This window comes from Penaeus monodon, chromosome 6 (assembly GCF_015228065.2).
Source record: "Penaeus monodon isolate SGIC_2016 chromosome 6, NSTDA_Pmon_1, whole genome shotgun sequence".
Taxonomy (NCBI): Eukaryota; Metazoa; Arthropoda; class Malacostraca; order Decapoda; family Penaeidae; genus Penaeus; species Penaeus monodon.
Window position 1 is genome coordinate 27714272 of NC_051391.1, and position 15936 is coordinate 27730207.

Here is a 15936-nt window from a genome sequence, read left to right on the forward strand (position 1 = left end):
AGGTGGGGGAAAGCAGAGGTACGATGGTTTCAAAACGGGTGGGCACGTGCAGTAGGATGTGGGGATTTGGAGTGGTCTGGTGGTGTGTATGACTTTATGAGAGTTAATGAGTACATAAGGGATTCACGTGCGTAAGGAGGGAGTGGAAGGGATAGAGGGATGGTGGGAGGGTTAGTGGGCGGGGTTGGGGTCGGGGGGATGGGCTGTGTTGGGAGGGGGTAGGAGGATAGGGTGTAGGAGGGATATCGTTAGGAGGAGATGGATATCAGCAGTTACTTGGAGTGTGGAAGGAGCAGGAGTTGTAAGATTTGGAGGTTGAGTGTCAGTTTTCATTAAGTAATCTTGAATATTTTCAATGGTTTCTTCTGAGTTGGTTCGGGAGTTTTGGGGGATAAAGGATTTCTTGTGAGGGGGGAAGAGAGGACTGGTGTCTCAAGCATAGGAGCAAAGGAAGGTGGAGGTGATTGTGTGGTAGGGGAAGAGGGGGTGGAACGTTTGTTCTGTCTGTTACGGGTAGTGCGAGGAGGGAGAGGGGAAGGTGTTGGGGTTGTAGTGGTCGATTGAATATTTTGTAGTAGAGATTGGAGTTTCTGGATTTAGGATGGCAAAAGAGTTTGACTGGGGAAGGTCTAGGTAGAAGAGGGGGGGGGTTAGATGTAGGGGGGGTGGGTTAGGAGAATTGGTAGAGTGAGCAGTAATTACTGGAGTAAGGAGCAAGAGAGAAACCACGTCGACGTTGCTTCTTGTCTGGCTTCACGTAGTGTGATCCAGTTTGAATCTGAGAGTTGCTACTCAGACTCAAATTTGTAGGTGGGACAAGCCCCTATAAAATACATTAATGGGGGCCGCCACAGTTGGGCACATGTGCGTGATTGTGCAGTGGCATTAGATCGGGATGGCCAGGTTGGGCACATAGTGGGCATCTGGCTGGGACGGCAATGTTGCTGGGTGTCCTAGACGCCACCATTTTTGGCCACTGAGTGGAGGAGGTTGGTATGGAGAACAGGGAGGGATTCTCTCCTATGTAGACGTTAAAGGGAAGGTCATGTCTACGGAAGGTAATTTTGGCTTATGTTAGTAGTTTCTTTCGATTACCTGGGGGGAATGAGTAGCATTGCACTGATGTTGCATCATAGTCTGTGGAGACAGCAAGTAGATCTTCTCCACAATCTGACCAATCTTTGGTTCATAGATTGGGCAATTGCCTGGGGAGATTGAAACTGTTTCCGGTTGCAGTTATTGAGGTTGGATGGGGTTTCTGCAGTAATGGGTTACCATATAGGTCTTTGTTTGTTAATGCTATAGCTTGGTTTTTTCGGATGTTTACTGTGACAAGACGGGAGCGTTCGGGTTCGGCTACTGAAAGAGACTTTACCTACTTGTTTTTGGAGACATTGTTTGAAGAGAAGGGGTGTTTGTCAGAGTAGGGAGCTGTGGGAAGGGATCACGAAAAATCGGTCCCATTTGGCTGCGCTGAAGAGGGTATTCAAATTGTTGTAGAGATAGGGGTGGTCGAAGGGCGGGGGCGTTACGGATGGAGTATGTTGAGGGAGGTTAGTGTATGGGGAGGTGGGCACTAAGGCTGTAAGTAATTAATAAGGGAGGAATGGGTGGTTGATGTTGGAGGTTTGTGGAGGGAGAGGTGTTGAAAGTTGAGCTTGCTGGGAGAGTGGAAATGTTTCCTTAAGGGTTGATTGTTGGCTACTGTACTAGTAGGTATTGATGAGGGGGTAGTTATTGCAGTGTTTCGGAGCCGTTGGTCAAAAGGAGATCCTGGTGTCAGGGAATCGTGTGGGTTTACATCTTTGGGGCTATTTGATAGAAAGGTGCAGCCTCATTGCCCTAATAGTGGAGATAAGTTTTCCATTACTGGGGCCATGGGTAAGCCTGGATTATGTTGGGGATAACACGTCACCCCTCAGGGTCCCCTTGAGGGGTAAGGGCTAGATAACTAAATCAGGGGGAATACGTGCCCATGGCTCCCTCAGGCCGTTCAGGAACTGGCAACAAGTCAGCCTTTCTCCTTTCAGCACGGCTCTCACACCGTTAGGAGGGTGGATAGCAGAAGGTTTGGTGAAGGGACAGAAACGAAAAGTGGGAAGGAAAAAAAGAACCATGCAAAATTGAGTCGAGGGCTGATCCCAGGTTGGGAAGTTCCCCATCATTGGGTCCCAGTTCTCCGCCTCCTAAGCCCCACACGACAACAACGGGCAAGGGATTTGGGGGGTAAAGAAGAGAAACTCCCAGTTCCCTCCATTTCCGACGACCCCCCATTGACAACTGGCATGGGATTAGGGGGGCTAACCATTTACTTAAGTAATTTGGAATAAGAAATTCTTTTCGTGGCAGTATGTATTAATACCGGATGCATATCAATTAAAATTTCTTATTACAAACATACACACCTCACTGTTTGGAGCCAGCGTTTTTCAAAAAGGGTGAAATATTTGTCTTGGCAAGAAATTACGGTATAATATAAAAGCTTTGCCCCCATAAATTACCATTAAAATTCCAAGCAGATAATTGGAAATTCATTATTTAACAAATAATAAAAAATTTGACCTTTTTTTTTTTTTTTTTAACGGTAGGTTCAAAACATCTGAAATGCTTTAGGTATACAAAACCTCACATAAATAATCTTAATTCAACACGGAGTCAACCATTTAAATGACAAAATCATATTTGTGGAATAACAATGACTTCTCTGTCCCAATGAGCATTAAATCAATATCGAGGTTAAGCTTTAAAATAACATGTTTAACTTGAACTTATCTATCACTTTCAATACAGCCCTAGTAACCTTTGGTACAGGTAACAGGTGAAAAGCATCCACAAACCATATTTTATGAAACTCAAAAAGCTTCATAGGGTCTAAATATTCAACAACAAGTCTAACTGACTTGTGTGACCAACTGATTTCTGAAATAAATTATCTAAACATGAAAAGCAGACTAACTTGTACACCCAGCCAATAATAGAAGGTTACAGTGAAACAATTGTTTCAGTAATATTATCCATTTACATATCTTTGGTCCCAGTAATATATTTAACTGACTCCTACCATCAAATGTTCTTTAATTCATTCATTCATTATAAAAGTAGAGCACAGGCAGTGGAATGGTACAGAACATAAGGTATATGGCCACAATTAAAATGTATTTCCCCCCTTTTTCCAAATAATCACTTGAAGACTGAGTTTCTTTTTGTACTAGTCCGATTTTTTGTTGTCTTTGCAGATTTGGCATTTAAAAATCTATTCCATAACAGAAAAAAAGCCTAATGGAAATACTTTGCACATCATTAACTTTCAAAACGTACCTATATCTAAAGGAATAAATTGCATTTAAATAGCAATATCTATGGCAGTAATTAATTTGTAATGTCATAATAAACTAACCACTATGTACTAATTAGAGAATGTACATCTGCTCGCCCAAAGAGGAGAATGGCAAGGAAACAATTGGCAGCTATACTCATACCAAGGAAAAATGCTATCCAAGGGTTACGATAATTAAGCATTTGTTGCTTTGGCCGACTTCCATTTATCTGTACATCCATGACAGTTGTGTCTGCCTTACGGACTTTTGTTGTGTTTCTAGTAGAACTACTATTACTAGAATTTTCACTAAGGTTTCCAAGAGCATCCTGAAATAGGTAAGTATTACTGGCAGTGGGTGAGGGAGGACCTCTACCATGAGACCTCTCTGACAAAGCAGATGCACAACTATAGAGAGACTGTGCATCACTTTTTACCTGGCTTCTTTGTCGTGCAATGCTGTATTGTGATGCTGTATCTGATGCATACATAGATCCTGGGTAGCCCCATGGCTTATATGCAGGCTCCGACAAAACTGAAACACGGTCTGCATCTCCACACAATGAACCATGAAGAGAATTAGGTAGGCTACATGGCATCTGAGAATTAAAAGATGGCAGTCCGCTGCTGTGTGACACAAACCCTGAACTCTGACTAGAGGACCGTGACAATGGATACAAATTTGTCTGTCCATGATGCATCATTCCTAAAATGGGTGCTTTATGCTGGGAAAATTCACGAGTTGGGCTGACTGGGTGACCCCAGTATCCCCCAGCAACCATGAAGACTGTGTGATATTTTTTGTTGAAAGCCGTGAAGGACTCATAGGAGCTTGCTGGCTGCAGTAGGTGTCATTAAGTCTTGGATTGTATCCTGGCTTCTCTGAAAACAGCGCTTTGGGTGAGAATGGAGTGTTTGGCTGGATCCTGCAATCATTTTTTGCAGGGGTACTAATTTTGAGGCTCCCCATTGTTGAATCTAAATCAACAGATTCTTTTGGCTGGAAGTTCATTTGTGGAATGGGCGTAGAAGTAACATCATTTGGACGAGAAGTGCTGGGAGGAGTTATGTTGTTGAGGTCATCAGTCAGACTAGCATTAAGAGTGCACTGGGAGTCCTCTAAACAAGCACTAGATGTGTTGCTCATCATACTCCTTAGGCAGAGAAGGTGGGAAAAAAGAGATTAGATTATGATAGTGATTGTTGCTTGAGTCACGTATGTGTGCAAATTCTGCTATATATTCATCAAGTTATCCTATTTTTAACATAAAATAATAATGGTTGTTCATGCCACAAGCAGACAAAGAAAAAGAAACTGTTAAATATGCAAAGATTTATAAAAAAGAAAATGAAAAAGAAAAAGAAAAAAGGTACTGAAGGTAGCCTGCACAGTACATGCATGTCATAAAGAAGCAAGAAGGAAAAGAAAAACTCCATGGGGTAAGTAAAGAAGAGAGAAAGAAGAAAAAGTAAAAAAGAAATGTAAAACCATTTAACATTTGTAGATGAATACATACTTACAATACCAAATTAAGCAAATTAATAAAAAAGATGCAGATTCAAGTCAAAATAAGAAACCAAAATCAACATCCTACGAACCACATACTTATTGAGAGGGGGCTTGCTCTGCATCTTTGTTGAATTGTTTGTTCTGGGGACAAATGTTGTCCACAGGGTGAATATGACAGCTGCACCAGAGAGCAGGACCTGATACCAAACAGAAAATCCAATTTATTTTTCTTAAGGGGGTTGGGGGTCTTGCACGTAACTCATATAATTTATGTTTGGTCTTTATTATCATTACTGTTGTTTAATGTTGGGCATACTTAAACCAATCAAATGCCAATGAGGATAGATTGTACATGCCATGTCTACTGTAATTTTCTTTTATTTGTTGCTTCCACATAGATAGCACCACAAGTACTTGGTAAACAAGGAATCGATTATATACTAGCCCTTCCTATATCATCTCTATCTTTACTCTTTTATATATATTTTTTTTTAATAAAAGAAAAAAAAAAATACTATAAGTATTTCTAACATAATAATAATTATAATGTCAATAATAATAATAATAATAATAATAATAATAATAATAACAACAATAAAAACAACATCAATAACAGTAACAATATCAATATTAACTACATCACAAAAGACATTTTTTATTAACTCTTTGTCACCTGGAAAATGGTGTGTGTGTGTGTGTGTGTGTGTGTGTGTGTGTGTGTGTGTGTGTGTTGTGTGTGTGTGTGTGTTGTGTGTGTGTTGTGTGTTGTGTGTGTGTTGTGTTGTGTTGGTGTGTGTGTTGTGTGTGTGTGTGGTGTGTTTGTGTGTTGTGTGTGTGTAGTGTTGTGTGTGTGTGTGTGTGGGTGTGTGTGTGTGTGTTTGTGTGTGTATGGTGTTGTGTGTGTTGTGTGTGTGTGTGTGTGTTGTGTGTGTGTGTGTGTGTGTTTGTGTGTGTGTTGTGTGTGTTGTGTTGTGTGTGTGTGTGTGTGTTGTTGTGTGTGTGTGTGTGTTTTGGTTGGTTGTTGTGTATGTGTGTGTGTTATGTTGTGTGTATGTGTTGGTGTGTATGTTTTGTGTGTGTGTGTTTTGTGTGTTGGTTTGTGTGTTTTGTGTTGTGTTGTTTCTGTGTGTTTTGTCTTTGTGTGTGTGTTTGTGTTGTGTGGTTTGTGTGTTTTGTGTTGTTGTGTGTGTGTGATGTTTGTGTGTGTTTTGTGTGTATGGTTGGTGTGTGTATTGTGGTTTGTTGTGTGTGTTGGGTTGTGTGTGTGTGTGTTTTGTGGTTCTGTGTTGTGGTGTGTGCGTGTGTGTTTGTGTGTGGTTTCTGTATGTTTCTGTTTGTGTGTGCGTGTGCATGTGTGTGTTTCTGTCTGTGTGTGTGTGTGCTTGCGTGTGTTTTTTTTTTTTTTTTTTTTTTTTTTGAAATTTTTCTGCACATAGATGGCTCTGCAAGTGCTTAGCCACAAAGGAGTCAATTAGTAAACCCTGGGACCTTACCCCATTTCTTCTTTCGTTGATTTATGGGAAAATATTTTTTTTTTACTAATGATATATCGATGGTGTTATTTTTATTCAAGACATTATAATTACTATAATGTTAATGACTTTAGTAACAGCAATATAAGATAAAAATTTTTTTTTCGAAAATCAAGGAAATGGGTGAGACTGGCAGCCCTCACAATTGCCTCATTGGTGCCTTAGTGCAAGTGTAGCCATATATGTGTAAAACAATTAATAAAGTAACCCATACTGGCATAGCATGTTCATATATGTCTAACTGTTAAGTTTCATAAATACATGTAATGACATTGCTGAATCTTAGACCTACCTGAAGAGGATTATAATCCTTTTTTGAAATAAGTTGCTTTGAAGAGGTGAGAGCTAGCAAGCCAACCCATATGAAACTTGCTATAGCATCTGAGACCTGGAACAAAGAAAATTAATTATCAGTAACTTAACCCACTGCATCCAGGTGCCTTGCTGCCCATACACTGCCCAAAATCTGAATATTAGGCTTACTTGAAAGCTGATTCTCCCAGGTGTGTGGCTTGTAGGCCTGCTCCACATGAACACTAATGAAAAGTGTCAAGTATCAAGTCAGTAACAGACTGTTTTTCTTGCACAGACTCTACATCATCTCTCTAGGTAGTCTATAACTGTGCAGTAACAATAATAATAAGTAACAGTATGATTTTTGTTATTATTAAATATTTTCATAACATTAACCCTTTGCCGACGGGTGATATTCATAGTGGCCTGGGCCCCCCTGCCGTGGGCTCATATCATCACCCTAGTATGCACCACCGCTCATGCCCAATACCAGCATCCCTTGCCTTTTCTTCGTAATATTAAGAACCTATGTTATATCTTCAGTATTATTATTTTCTAAGGTCTCTATTTGTCATATTTTCAGATAAATCAAGACTGTAGGATATTTTTGTTGTTATATAGACTCCATAGTTGATCATTATTCACTCTATAGTCCTGAATAAAATAAGCAGTGTGTGATATCGTGGAATTGAAACCGTAGGTTTTGTTGTATTTTCTTTTGCTTTTTTTCCAAGTTATTTTTTAAGATAAACTTTAGTTTCAACAGGTGTATATTATCACTTCCATTTAGAAATAATTTTATGTTGTGTTTTTATAAATACTTTTTTTTTTTTTTTGTTCATTCATTTCTTCTTCCCTGATCTTTCGCTTGACTTGACCATTTTGCACATCTATGTCACACTCTCAACCTCCACCCACTCCAGCAATATTCACAAATACACGTACGTACATGCAAACACAAACACACACACACACACACACACACACACATATATAATATATATATATATATATATATAATATATTATATATATATATATATATTATATATTATATGTATATATGTATATATGTATATATGTATATATGTATATATGTATATATGTATATATGTATATGTATATGTATATGTATATACATAAACACACACACACACACACACACAATATATATATACATATACAAACATACATACATACACACATTTACCCTGATCCCTTGCATGACCTGACCCTTTTGTACATTTTGTACAACTCCCTCCCCCACTTCCTCCTGACACATACGTACAATTTCTCCACACAGTCACACGGCGACTCGCATATTTCACGAGGCGCGGCCCGATTACTGACGTAATAGACGCTTTTTTAGAGACTAACCTCAGAAGCCCGAGAAGCCTTTGTGAAATGCATAGTATAGGAAAAGTGAGAAAAAGTGTTAAAAACTACTTAATCACATTTCCAGTGACAAAAAAAATATATATATATTTTGCTGTAACTGCAACAAAACAACTCATGGCATGGCCACCATGGCATGTACATACATGCCACCCGGCAGATAGTCCAGGCATGCCATGGCATATACGTACATGACACCTGGTAGATAGCCCAGGCATGCCATGGCATGTATGTATATGCCACCAGTCGGCAAAGGGTTAAATGTTCTGCCAGAGATGGCAGCCAGGAGTAGGATCCTTGGCATGGAAATAGTGTCCTCCCTGGAGTCATTGATCTTCTAGTCACAGATGGTACATTCCACACTTGCTCTCCAGTGGATATAATGCTAGAGTCCCACCCTAAATGCTCACCAAGTCTAATCCCCATCCAAGAGCTCTGAGAACTTGTGGCAAGGCATTACTGTCACCCAAGCATTTAGCCAAAATTTTCATGATAGCATATTCCTATCTTTCTTCTAGTGCCAGTATTAATATCACTTATTTTCTTTGTTTTCATCATTTTGGCATCTCAATTCTATGAGTATTTTTTAAGACTTAAAAATATTAAGTTTCTGAAAAAAAAAAAAATACAATTTATGTCTTTGAAAAGTCTGACTTTCTTCTTTTGTTTTATCTCTTTGAAGAGTTAAAATGCAAAATAAAACTTTTAAAAGACGGACATGCTCAATAACAACAACTATTTTATTTATGATCTCCTGAACTTAGTATCAATACAAGGTTATCTATATCTACATAGAACTGTATCTTTCCTTACCAAGAGGGACTCTTTTCCTGGCAGAATATGACTATAAGGACTAGGGTCAGCCAATGATGATGAGCGGTGATACGAACTTGTAGAGAGTGCTTAGTTACACTTCCAGATCTATTCCAAAATCAAGTGACACAACTCTTTTACCTGAGTCTTGTTGCAAGTGATGAAGGTTACACAAAAGAGAGCAAGAGAAATAAATACACCTATCAAGTGTAAAATAAGGTGGTATGCTGGGATTCGATTTGCTGAGTTCTTGACAGTCTGTGGATGAAGAGGGTACATTTCAGAAATCTAAAATTCATACAACTCTTCCAACAAATTCACATTCAGTTAATTATTGAAACACAACAGATGTTCATTCTCAGAGCAGCAGAAAATATTTAACACCAAAATAAGCAAAGTGAAATTTTAATATCAATTCTTTTGAGATTTAGTTAGAACAATTTCTTTTATAAGAAAAAATACAAATCAAGTTTTTACTTCCAGATAAAAGCAAGAAATTACACCATTCCAATCAGTCAAATCAACAAGTAAAGTCTCTACAAACTTACTGCATATATCTGGGCTTTATTTTGAGAACTTAACATCAGTCTCCAGGAAATTAACTTTGGCTTTAACCATGAATCCTGCTTTCCCAAAGTCTGGTGCAAAGTTGCTTCACATTGTCGGCAGAGAGCATAGACTCTCTCCAATCTCTTTTCTGGGGAGTAGATACAATTAGTCTATCATGTTTGCCAGAAATCAATCATCTTTTATTATCTAGAGTATTTCTATTCAAATTACTATTAAAACTAGTGATCTTAATAAAATCAACTTTTCAAAAAATTATCGTCAATACAAAACAGAATGTTATCTTCAATTTATGTAAGAATATCCAAAACATTTACGCACCATATAAATGAATAACATAATCTAGATTTAATACGAAGCTAAATAAAGGAGATATCAACAGAAAATATTAAGAAATAAAAAATTACATAGAAATAATCTTTTGGGAGTAAAGATTCTCTTACCTATAATCCTCTATTTCCTGGTCATAGTTATCGGGATCAATTGGTGTGTAGTCTGCTAATGCTCGAACTTTTAACGTTTGGTTGAGATTGCATGTTTGACAAAAGCCATTACCTAATGCAAGACTTGGCTGAGTTTGAGGTTTCTTAGCTGTCTGACAACCTACTGGGGAGTTGAGGCTACTGCAGTATTGAGCAGGTAAGTCTCGGTTGTAATCACCATCCTTAAAAAGATTATAGGTTTATTAACATGATTAGTTTACCGTAAGTTTCCAACTTTCAGAGCCCAAATTCACTAATGCACTTGCAATAGTAAAATCATTGGTTACTACTTACTTCAATTATAATCATAAACAGATGAGAAAGGTAGGATTGTAAGACTCCTTAATGACTAAGTGCTTGTAGAGCCATCTATATGAAACATAATCATTAAACTAAAATCATGGTGGACAAGGGATGTATGTCATCACACATAATGGTTATAAATAAACAAATATTTTTTACACATTTTCTACCTACCTCCCACACATTTATATATGCCACTGCTGCAACCATAATTTAAAATCCTCTAGTATAACAGATATTTGTTTACATGTTATGCAATAGACTGAAAGACCCTAAAAAATATATGACACTTGCTGAATAGTGCAATTGCTTTACCAGAACCTCTGTTGATAATTTCCATACAATTGTATGTTAGTGAATCTGTCCCCAGGTAAATCTCTATCATGTAAATTGAGATATTGGTATTAATTCTCTTTTGGTAATAGTTGCAAAAATTTTGTTACATAGTATTGTTTAAAAAATACTGTAAAGTACATTACATTATAGGTATGTAAATGAGGATATGTGCATATAAAGTAATCTTAAGCTAAGTGCCAGAAAATGTGTTTACTTAACACTTATCTGTAACACAAGTATCAATAAGTTCTTTTAATGCTCTACAATCATGACAGAGTGCATAACATGAAATTTCTATGCTTATGGTTATTGAAAGAAGTTTAAATCAACAAAACATTTATATAAGCACTGTCGGGTAAATGGCCTGATAACACCTTTGGATGCACAGACCTTCAAAAAAAAAATTACAAAAGCAAACCTATCAAGAGCTACCTAGCACCATAAATACATACCTCTGTGAACCATTGTATTGCTCACATGAAGGACACATCCAGGGCCCTTCTCTATGCCTAAATTCAACTTTCGTATCTTTGTTACAAAACCAGCAGTTGACACGGACTGGAAACCTTGGGCCCGTAGCAAAGGAAAACTAAATTAATTTAAAGAAACAGAAAAGTAAAATAAAATTACAATGCTTATAACAGACAAGAAAGAATGTTACTTAAAAGAAGCAAATAATAAAGTTCTCATAAATTAGTAATGTGTATAACAGATTTTACCACCACATAAAACATGACTTTAATCTGCAGTATCCAAATTACCCCTATCATCCTACCTGATAATAACAACAAACACTGAAGACAACATAATCAATTGTTATATTTCAGTAAGTTATAACTACCCTTCAGTCACAAGTAACCAACATAAAGTTGTCACATGTACATTTGCCTTTTAGATAAACAGATTATAGGTAGCAATTTTTGTTATGCTTAGGATTCTATTTTTCATATTCTAAAGAAATTGTGTGAACATTACATTTTGATAAACCTACTTTAGGGCTATTTTTTTTTTTATAATATTTGCTGCATGACACCTACTTATCCTAGTACAACTTGTACAAGTGAAAAAAAAAACATTTGTTTCATTTATCAACTTGTTTTATTATCTATCAATTTATCTATTTGTCTGTTCAGTGGAGGGAAGGGTAAAAGGAGGAGGAGGAAAAAGCAAAGAGTCATCATAGTTTAAAGACTCACCCATTTCACCCGAAGTTAAATCTATTCAAACAATCAAATTGTTCCATTTCATATAACAAACTGAGAAAAAAATATGTATATGCACACAAACTAAGATAACAAACCAGAACGGTTTTGAAAATCCCTAAATTGGAAAAAGTAATAAATAAAAGGAAAAATTGTGAACTTAAGATCACTTTATCTTTGATTGCATAAATTTTATCATTATAAGAAAGTTCAATATATATATATATATATATAATATATATATATATATATATATATATATATATATATATATGTATATATATACTCTTTTATGTAGTTTATGAGCCTCTTTGCCATCTCTTGCATTGCAATGACTACAAAACAGTTTTGTTAAATCTATGTATATACCATATATCAACACATTGGTTGCATAACTACATAACTTTTTAAATAGTGTAGCTACAGCTGTTACAAAAAATTCAATCATATAATGAACATAAAATCATCATTCAATCCACCCAATGCAATGATATAATCATTATGTACAAGCCAAATGCAAACAATTTTATGTTTATACAATTCTCACTTCTTTACATTACTTATAGCAATAACTTTGATACTGGTTAGCTACTTCTGAAAGGGCTTAGAGAATAACAAAATAAAAATAAATAAATAAAAACCTATGCAAATAATATGCACACACTTTCTAGTTAATGAGGTCTGCTGGCTGCAGCCTAAATTCCCTCAAGTGTTTTATAATCACTGCCCAGCAGGAAGCTGACAGTTCACTACCTGTGCACTGAAATTGCTTGTAACAGACAAACTTGCCTTTCTCTTCAGATAACTCTTTAGGACCCTTGGTTTGAAAATTACTATAAAATTATAACACATGGGCATAAGAATGAGTAAAGTTTACAACAGGACTGCATCTATCGAAGTCCCTAACTCTAACAAATGAAAGACTGAATGCCATCCTGAATACACAAATTACCATGAAGATTGCCATACCAACCATAACAAACCTAATTGAACCCTTTACCAGTCACTACTTTTCCCTAGCTAATGCAGTTATTTTGTACACATTTATCTATAGAAGTAGTAAAAACCATGGCAAAATTACCAAACATTTCCTCATTTATGACTAAACATCATATGAAGCACTATCTAAATTCAACAGCAAATTTTTATACTGATCCCCCCCCCCCTTTTTTAACTACATGCATTTAACTAATTGGTACTGGGGAACTGGACTGTCCACTGTAGTTTTGTTCTGTTCTCTTTAAAACAGGTGGGTCCTCAAGCCCAGGTCTTCCTCACCTCACTTGCTATCCTCATTCCTTGAATTTTCTCTTTTTTCATGCTATTAATATTATTACAGTTATTTTTATCTTCCCTGATGGCACAGTTTCAGTTTTACAGAGCCATATGATAGACAAGGTGATAGTAAAAAAGCTGTATAACACATAGGTAATACTGTAATATGCAGTTACATAATGAATGCACTAAAATAGGAAAACTACAAGGACATTGTCACTGTCATATGAAAAAGTCAGGTTGGGGTGCAGGAGAGAAACCGATATCTTATGAAGGATTTAGGTTCATACAGTAATGCTTGTAGATGCCTAGGAGTGCCCCAAGGTTATTGGCCAAAGTAATGCTGCATTCAGAACTCCTTGTCTTGCTCAACAAGACAACTTGTCAGGACCAGCAGGAAAATGAGGCCTTTATGATCCAAAATGCAACCAGCTTTATAGTAAACATTATTTCTATATACTAGAGTCTTCATTTTACAAACTGTATTGGTATTGTAACTATTCTGATGGACACCAAAATTGGGGTTACAAATGGTAATATCTTGTCCAACTTGTTGAAAAAGGAAATCCAACCACCACATTGTATGGACCTAGTAGCAGAAGGTGTGGTTCCTCTGTAATTACCAATAGTTTGACTTATTTCCAGAACCAGTCATTTGCGATCAAAAACAACAATAGATTTACATATAATAATAATAATGATGTGAATAATCAGAAACAAATAAAATAATTCCAGTGTTGGCTGGCTGTGAGATACATAAAAAATAACCTTACTGGCAATGGGAATATTGAAATGTTTTATCAATACTAACAGCAGTAAAAAATAAAAACAAAAATCTTTCCAAAAATCAAGGAAAAGCCTAGACAGCTAGATCAGTATGGGCAGTCACAGTTTCCTTGGTAACTGTGTGCTTATGGAGTCATCTGTTTTAAAATGAAGTTAACCACGAATGAAAGTGGACCTGGCATGTATTTTTGCCATCCCAGCATCAGCTGCTTAACAATAGTTGGGACAAGGCTATTTCAGCCAAGTTACAGTTGCACAGAATATACACAAACATTTTGCTATTGGTTTACTTTCTGAATGTGCAGATTATGGGCTAATCAAATGAAGCTGGCATTTGTTAGAGAGCAACGCACCCTCCAGACACGAAGTCCCAAAGCCAGGGTGTCATGCAGACCCAAAACCAAGCCTAACCTTTCCTACCTCTATTTGTTCCCTAGACGGGGCAAGCCTGACTGTGCCCCCTTCATGACCACTTTGCGCCTACTTAAAGAAAACACAACAATTCAGAACTCTGGCTGTGAGGGTTTTGTCTCCGAGGGTGGCATGCAGTAGACATTTTTGTCATTATGCAGTAAATATGGGGCAGCTGTTATTTTTTCATGCTCTATTAGACGGCAGTGTCTATTTCCCTCTCCCTCTGTGTTTTGCTCACAGCAACACTGATGATGTTGCTGCTGCACCGCTAATATCATCCATTAGGAGCCGAATTTTCAGGGAGGAAAAAGCAGGAGCAAGTTCTACCTGAAGAAGGCATGGGAATCAAAAACAAAATAGTCCTCAAAACTATGATTCAATGAATTCTGGATTTTACCTTAATTATCGATGATTTTCCTATATCTATTTATTCACTTGTTCTTCATGTTCTTGGTGAATGGGTTTGAAAAATAATTTTGTGTACGAATGCACTACTCATCAACATTTCTCCGGATTTCGCGAAGTTACTTTATTTCCCTCGCCCGTTCATTTACCTTTCCCTCATTCAGTAATCCTCCTGCACTTGGTACGTTCCTAGTCTCTCCCTATTAGCCTTTTTCTTACCTTATTTTGCTGTACAGCACGGCGCAGCCAGCGAAGACCCCAGAGGCACCTGCTATTACTGGCATTACCATTTCGTACGCCATTATCACGACTTATTCCTCCTGAACTTCCCTTCCACAGAATGCTCGGCCACCTCCTGCAGGGTCCCCAGGCGGCGAGGCGGCGTGCGTGGGGCAGAACTTCAAATTATTTAACCCTTCTCGCGCTGGCTTCTCCTCCGCCACATGGCCGGCCCAGCCTCGGCCCACTGTTGCCAGCCGCGCTTGGAAACACTGGGATTTTTTATAGTGGCGATGGCTAGTTTTTAAAAATTTATTTGATGTGGACGCGACGTTTTATTGATAGCCTTATACTTAAGAGTGTTCTGTTTTTAAGAGAGGTTTGGTGGAATAATTTATAGGCGTATTTTTGTGTATTTCAAGGGAAATAAAACTTAGTTGGCAACACTTAGAACCGAACTTTTGGGCGCATTTTTGCTTCTTTTGCTTCAATTTTAGAACTCGAGTTTTTTTTATTGCCACAGGAATATTTCACCAGTAGTACACAAATAAACTGTTCATTTCCCGTATATTCATTGTGAGTGAATAAACAATGTAGTGGTACATCTATGTTTTCCCCCAAAATCTAAACATCCTAATATTCTAAAAAATTAAAGTAACACAATTCTGATTAATATGAAGGGTAAACAAATCTGTACTTAATGATAAAATACGGCATAACTTAATAATGAATTAGGCCCGTTTCCCGGCGTGTTGTTGTTTTGATGCACCCAAGGCGAGCGAGGAGGCGATTCTTTTCAATACTTTAGCTACACACGTAAGGAAGTTCCCATTAGCAGTGTGTTTATTTGGGAAATGTACTGTATAAAGTATTTCGAAGAGTTTTATTTATTCATTTATTTTTATTTATTTATTTTTTAGGATATGTTGGCTCTTACGAAATTTACCGGTAGCTATACAATTGTATATCATTTTATGATTATGAAAATGTACTTGAAAAACTCGAGATCACACTTTTCAGTAAATATTTAGAATGCCATCACATAATCCATCACGACGATAGGTATGATGACTCCTCACTTATATTAA

The 15936-nt window shown here is 37.2% G+C and overlaps 1 pseudogene; it reads right to left on the reverse strand.

The window, feature by feature from the left end:
- Window positions 1-3225: 3225 nt before the first annotated feature.
- LOC119574371 lies at window positions 3226-15110 on the reverse strand (annotated as a pseudogene).
- Between the last annotated feature and the right edge of the window lie 826 nt (window positions 15111-15936).